The sequence below is a fragment of the Pseudorca crassidens genome, chromosome 3 (assembly GCF_039906515.1).
Source record: "Pseudorca crassidens isolate mPseCra1 chromosome 3, mPseCra1.hap1, whole genome shotgun sequence".
NCBI lineage: Eukaryota > Metazoa > Chordata > Mammalia > Artiodactyla > Delphinidae > Pseudorca > Pseudorca crassidens.
Window position 1 is genome coordinate 112,865,063 of NC_090298.1, and position 7,288 is coordinate 112,872,350.

Sequence of the window (7,288 nt, forward strand, 5' to 3'; positions counted from 1 at the left end):
AGGCAGGGCATGTACAAAGCCCCCCGGGGGTGTCCTGGAGAATCCTGGCAGAGGCTCCTCACCCTGTTGTTGGATCAGCAGCTCTCCCCACGCCACTGGGTCACCTCCATTATTTAGGCCGCAGTGTTGGTCTGGCTTCTGCAGCTCCCTGTTCCCCTTCCCATTGTAACAGACTCCTATCTGACCGAATCCTTTCAGTCAGAATAGGAAGACAAACGCTGGCCCTCTAAGGAAAGAGCTTCTCTTTCTAAATATTTACGCTGTTGCTGTGAATCATGAAGACTCCCTTTGTGCGTAGCCTCCCAGGCTCAAGTCATTCACCCCCAGCCCCCTGTGCTTGATGTGGCCAGTGGGTTGGGCCATCCTGTCCTCACCCCTTGGGGAGGCAGGGCTGAAGTAGCCCCTCTGTCCCGCACTGACACCCAGGGGGCCTGCCTCAGACTTGAGGATGGAGGTCCAGGGAGGCAGTGGCCATTTTCCTTGGCTGACTTGAGATGCCAGGGAGATCTCCCTGCAGAGCTCGGGAGGGGTCCTGGCAGTGGGATTTTCTTCCTTTTTCATATGGTCAAGGGATAGTTGAAGATTGAGGTGAAAGTTCTCTAAGCCTCTTTTTTTTTTTCACTTTAAAAATAACTTTATTCAGGTATAATTACATAGCATAATGTTTACTCATCACAAATGTACAATTCAGTGATTTCAGTAAATTTATAAAGTTGTCCAGTCATCATCGCAAACCAGTTTTAGAACATTTCCATTATCCCAAGATGTTTTCTTACGCCCATTTTTAGTCAATCTCACTCCCGCTTGCAGCCCTAGACTGCCTTACTCTCTGTCTCTATGGCTTTCCCTTTTTCTGGACATTGCATATCAATGGATTCATATAATATGTGGTCTGTTGAATCTGGCTTCTTTCACTTAGCATGTTTCTATGATACATCAACGTTGTACCATGTATCAGTAGTTTATTCATCTTTATTGCCAAATAATATTCTACTGTGAGGATATGAAACATTTTGTTTGTCCTTTCCCCCAACTGAAGGTCATTTGGATTGTTTCCAGTTCTGGATTATTATGAATAATGCTGCTATGACTATTTGCTTACAAGTCTTTGTATATACAGAAAATTTTAATCATTTCAACTACTCTGTGATTTAGAACCATTGTAATTTCTTTTTCTCCAGGTAATGAAACTGAGGCTCAAAAAATTATGAAACTTAATACCTGAAACCATAAAATTCCTGGAAGAAAACATAAGCAGTATGCTCTCTGACACTGGTCTTAGCAATATTTTTTTTGGACCTGTCTCCTCAGGCAAGGAAAACAAAAGGAAAATAAACAAATGGGACTACGTCAAACTAAAAACTTTTGCACAGTGAAGGAAGCCACCAACAAAATGAAAAGGCAACCTACTGAATGGGAGAAGATATTTGCAAATGATATATCCAATAAGGGCTTAATATCCACAATATATAAAGAATTCATACAAGTCAATGGCAAAAAAAATCTGATAACAAATGGACAGATGTAATAAACTATAATGGAAAAGAATATGAAAAAGAATATCTTTATCTATTATCTATCTATCTATCTATCTATCTATCTGAGTCACTTTGCTGTACACCAGAAACCAACACAACATTGCAAACCAACCATACCACAATAAAAAAATAAAAATAAAAAATGGGCAGAGGACTTGAATAGATATTTTCCTAAGGAAGATATAGAGATGGACAACAGGAGCATGAATATATGCTCAGCATCACTGATCATCAGGGAAATGCAAGTCAAAACTACAATGAGATATCACCCCACACCTGCCAGAATGGCCGTCATCAAAAAGACAACAAATTTTAGGCATTGGTGAGGATGTGGAGAAAAGGGAACCCTTGCGCACTATTGGTGGGAATGTAAATTGGTGCAGTCACCCTGGAAAACAGTATGGAGAGTCCTCAAAAAATCAAAAATAGAACTATCATATGATTCAGCAATTTCACTTCTGTGTATTTACCTGAAGAAAACGAAACACTAATTCAAAAAGATACATGTACCCCAATGTTCACTGCGGCATCATTTACAGTAGCCAAGACATGGAAGCAACCCAAGTGTCCACTGACAGATGAATGGACAAAGAAGATGTGGTATATACGTACAATGGAATACTACTTAGCCACAAAAATAATGAAATCTTGCCATTTGCAATAACATGGGAAGACCTAGAAGGTCTAGTGAAATAAGTCAGACAGAGAAAGACAAACACCACATGATTTCACTTAAATGTGAAATGCAAAAAACAAGACATATGAACAAACTAAACAAAACAGAAACAAACTCATAGATACAGAGAATAAACTGGTGGTCGCCTGAGGGGAGGGGGTCGAGTGTGGGCAACATACGTGAAGGGGATCAAGAGGTACAAACTTCCAGTTATAAAATAAATAAGTCATGGGGATGTAACATACAGCATAGGGAATATAGTCAATAGTATTGGAATAACTGTATGGTGGGAGGGGGAGGTATCAGGAACATTATAGCAGAAATGCAAAGCTAATAAGCTAATCAGCTTCTGACATTCAATGTAAGATTTAGGGACAACGTAGTAAGATTAAAAGCCAGGTTTTAGAAGAGGGACTGTAGGGAGAGGAAAGTGGAGGAGGGTAGTACATTTATTTATTTTTTATTATTTTTAGCATATCAAGAGGAAAACTCGGAAGATTTAGATCTTCATTTCTTCCATAGTTGAAGAAGATACCTCTTCCACCTTGGCAAGGCTCTTTGGCATCCCACCCTGGAAGGATATGGCCAAGTTTGATGAGAAAGGTAGGAACCTGCTCTCTGGCCAGGGCTTGAGTGGGGAGAAGTGCAAGGGCAACAGGGTTGAGCATGTCGGCCCCCGTCTCCCCATGTGGACTTTGGGTTGGAGCGAGCAGGGGTGGTAGGGTTAGTTGAAGAGTGACAAGTGCATGGGCTTTGGACTTGAGGCACACATGGGGCTCTGGGCAGAGCTCGCCTCCAGTCTTCCCTGCTCCAAACTGGTAACAGCTGCATAAAAGGAAACTTGGTAGCCCAGCATGGTTAGCGGAGAGAAGGCGAATGTTTGGCTTTTCTAAGTTTCTAAGCCACTTTTGCACCCATTCCAGGCCAGCTCACATTCCTTCAACAAACATTTATTGAGCTCATGATTGGTGCTGGGCCTGGTCTTTTCTTTCAGTGTCCTCAGAGCTCAGCCTAAGCCTGACACACAGTAGGTGCTGAGAAACAAAGAGCAAGGTCATGGAGCAGCCACAGGAGCAAGATATCAGATAGAGAAGAGACCCCTAGGCAGAGTTTTACTGCCTGGGGCTCTGACATCATGTTTTAGGAACATTGTAGCTTTTGGGGTCTGTATAAGACATTTTCTGGAAGACTTTGTGCAAATCAAGTTGTTGTAAATTGGAACTTTGGAGTTGTCCTAGATTCCCAGAAACTGGGTAAGGGCTGAGAGTCCTTATCTGAGTGGCCTTTAGGAGGTGATTTGGCCACAAGGGTGGAGCCCTTGTGAATGGGAGTCCTATCAAAGAGACCCCAGAGAGCTCTCTCGACTCTTCCACCACGTGAGGACGTGGTAAGAAGTTGCAACTGTGGTAGAGGGTGCTCTCTAGAACCAGACTGTGCTGGTACCCCAATCTAGGACTTCCAGCCTCCAGACCAGTGAGAGATAAATATCTGTTGTTTATAAGCCACTCAATCTGTGGTTGTTGGGAGAGTCTTTGAGAGGACATGAATGTCGGTTGACCCATGAGCTGGATCTGGGCCATCAGAGGCCCCTTCCCCTCTTCCGTCATCCTTGGAATGTATACAGGAACCACTGTTCTTGTACTGGGAGCCACCTCAAGGGCACAGCCTTGAGAGAACAATGTGTTGTTGAGACCATGTGGACGATATGAGTGACTGAGCCCAGTTAAAGCCGCTGCATAAACTTTAAGACTCTGGTGAGCAGGTGGGGAGATCTAATCATCTTGCCACCGCCCAAGTCTAGCCTTGTGTGTGAGTTTCCTTGCTTATTAAAACTGCCACCTGGGCTTCCTTGGTGGCGCAGCGGTTAAGAATCTGCCTGATTGGGCTTCCCTGGTGGCGCAGTGGTTGAGAGTCCGCCTGCCGATGCAGGGGACACGGGTTCGAGCCCCGATCCGGGAAGATCCCACATGCCGTGGAGGGGCTGGGCCTGTGAGCCATGGCCGCTGAGCCTGCACGTCCAGAGCCTGTGCTCCACAATGGGAGAGACCACAACAGTGAGTGGCCCGCGTACGGCAAAAAAAAAAAAAAAAAAGAATCTGCCTGCCAATGCAGGGGACACGGATTTGAGCTCTGGTCTGGGAAAATCCCACATGCCGCGGAGCAACTAAGCCCATGCGCCACAACTACTTAGCCTGCGCTCTAAAGCCTTCGAGCCACAGCTACTGAAGCCTGTGTGCCTCGAGCCCGTGCTCCACAACAAGAGAGGCCACCGCAATGAGAAGACCCCACACAGCCATAAATAAATTAATAAATTAATTAATTAAAAACAAACCACAAAAAAACCGCCACCTATCAATCTGGAGTGGTCTGCCTCTTCAGTTCCTCCTTGCCCCACATGTATGGTGGCCAGTTTGGAATTTCAGTTGGGAGACTCTTGAGGTTGGGAACCAGCAGTGGTATTTTGTTAAAGCATCCGAGCTAAGACGAGTTTGCAGTCAAGGTGTCAACAGGCTGCAGTCGTTCGAAGGGTTGACTGGAGCTGGAGGATCTGCTTTCAAGATGGTTTGCTCATGTAGTTGGCAGGTTGGTGCTGGCGTGGCAAGAACCTCAGCTCCTTACCTTGGGCACCTCTTCGTTGGGCTGCTTGAGTGTCCTCAAGACATGGCAGCTGGCTTCCCCCGAAGTGAGAGTTCCAAGAGAGAGCCAGGAAAAACGGCACTGTCTTTTCTGACTTCGTCTAGAAGTCGTACACCATCCTTTCTGCAATATCCTGTTGGGCAGCCCTGTGCCATGTCGGGGACACTACACAAGAGCATGCATGAGTGACAGGAGGTGAGGATGATTGGGGGCCATCTTGGAGGCTGGCTACCAACTTCTAATATAGTATATGCCTTGTTATTTAGTATGTGCATTGTTCATTCCTTTCCTTTGAGAGCAGCTCTCTGTCTTTTTTATTTACCAAGTGCCCAGAATAGTACCTGACACATACACAGCACTCAATAGATACTAAATTGTATTAATTTTAATGGAGTGATTTGCCTGGGGCCTGTGGGGGTGGGGCATGGAGAGAGAGTAGTCAGTGTCTCTGACTTTTTGTGAAACAAAAATCCACTGCCTCTCACTGTCACTAGATATTCCGAGTGTTGGCTATGTTGGCAAACTTTTTTTTTTTTTTTAATTAAGAACCACCTGTATTTGAAGGTAGCTAGTGAGAAAGAGTTATAGGAACATGATTCTATTTTTCCATTCCACAGGAAACAAAATAAAAAGAAGCTTCTTAATCTATGCCTCAGTTTCCTCATCTGAAAAATGGAATGCTTCTGGGTGTTTTTAAGGATTAAATGAAGGTCAAGTATATCTCCTACAGTACACCCTCAAAAAATACGTTAATATCATTTGAACGTAGGAGGTGCTTGAATCCTGAAACAGTATGTGAGAGAGGTAGAGGCATCCTCTCTGGCGTCTTTAGGACTGCCTAGAAGAGGCATCAGGTGTGTGTCCAACTGGAAGCATGCTGTGAACGCCTACATCGAGATCACTGCCCAAGTGGATGCCTGCCAGCCATGTAGACCCCACCCAGGAGTCTTCTGGGCAAGGTGAGGAAGTGGTGAGGGCCGTCCACTAACTCAAGAGTATCTTCAGTCAGCTCCTACCAGGTGCTGGCCGTGGGCTTGCAGAGATGGTGAAGTGCAGTCCCTGGCCTCGGAGGACTCCCAGTCTAGAGGGAGAGACAGACAGGAAGGCGGATAATTCCGGGACAGCGTGGTCAGTGTAGAGACAAGTCCTAGAGCCCCAGAGGAAAAGGGGCTCAGAGACGGCCTTTGAGAGGAGGTGATACAACCTGAGCTTTGGGGCTGAGTAGGTGTTGGGAGTGTGAAGGATGGGAGGCAGGGGAAGAGAATGTCCCAGCAGAGGAAACAGCCTGGGCAAAAGCCTGACACGACAGAAAGGGTGACATGGGGGGCCATGTGGAGGTGACAAAGAGAGATGAGGCTGGGGAGGCAGAAAAGATGAACAGTCTGGAATTTTATCCTTTAGGACTTTATTTCATAGTCCTAGAAAAACCTAAAGAATGAAGTTGTCAGACCTTTGTTTAAAAACCCACCAGTGGGGCTTCCCTGGTGGTGCAGTGGTTGAGAGTCCGCCTGCCGATGCAGGGGACACGGGTTCGTGCCGTGGTCCGGGAGGATCCCACATGCCGTGGAGCAACTGGGCCCGTGAGCCATGGCCGCTGAGCCTGCGCGTCCGGAGCCTGTGCTCCGCAACGCGAGAGGCCATAACAGTGAGAGGCCCGTGTACCGCAAAAAAAAAAGACCCACCAGTGGCCTTCTGGAGGACAGACTAGAATGGGCGAGATCTGAGGCAGGGACATGAGAGAGGACACTGGTGCAGGGACCCTGAAGCCAAGGGTAGGATCACGGGTTGCAGGATTCCACTGGGCATGACCCAGGGACCCTCCCTGTGTGGTCTGGAAGGAGAGCCTTCCCAGTGGTCTGCTCCAGTTACTGCCAATGCAGAAGGCGTGGGGAGACCACAATTCTACATGGTAGCAGAAAACAAGTACCTGCTTTACTTTTGTACCTGCTTTCTTCTCCTGGAAGGGATGGGACTCATTGCAAAAGAGCTCCACTGCCCCTCTCTCCCCTTCTCTCCCATTCAAAATATAATGACCTCTATGCACTCCTAGCACTTACTCTTATGCCTGGCTCAGTGGACACTGGGATAAGGACAGTGCTTGCATGATTCAGTTCTCCTGGAGACCAGCGCCTACTCACCCATCTTTGCTTCCTCAGCAACCTGTAGAACAGGGTCTAGCCCTTTCAGCAGGGGCCCAGTAAGAAGATGATCTTGGCAAATGGATTCAAACCCTGTTTAAAACCCTTTCTTCAGAGTCCTTATTTGTATGTGCTCGCACACATACAAACACACACACGTGTGTACTCATGTATGTATGCTCCCCACCACCCGAGCCACCTTCTAGAATGGGATTTATCAGATCAGCCTCCACCCCATTCCCTCCCCACCCCGAGTTCACAGCCAGGGAAGCGAAAGATGAGCCGAGTGGTTTTTCTCT

The 7,288-nt window shown here is 46.6% G+C and overlaps 1 long non-coding RNA gene across 1 annotated transcript in view; it reads left to right on the plus strand.

Annotated features, from left to right (window-relative positions):
- LOC137220807 (uncharacterized) overlaps positions 1–1,496 on the plus strand; it is a 47,470-nt gene extending 45,974 nt beyond the window's left edge. The window contains exon 3 of the long non-coding RNA XR_010941802.1: positions 1,182–1,496. This is a non-coding gene — a long non-coding RNA (uncharacterized lncRNA). The remainder of the gene's footprint in view (positions 1–1,181) is intronic.
- Positions 1,497–7,288: the final 5,792 nt, after the last annotated feature.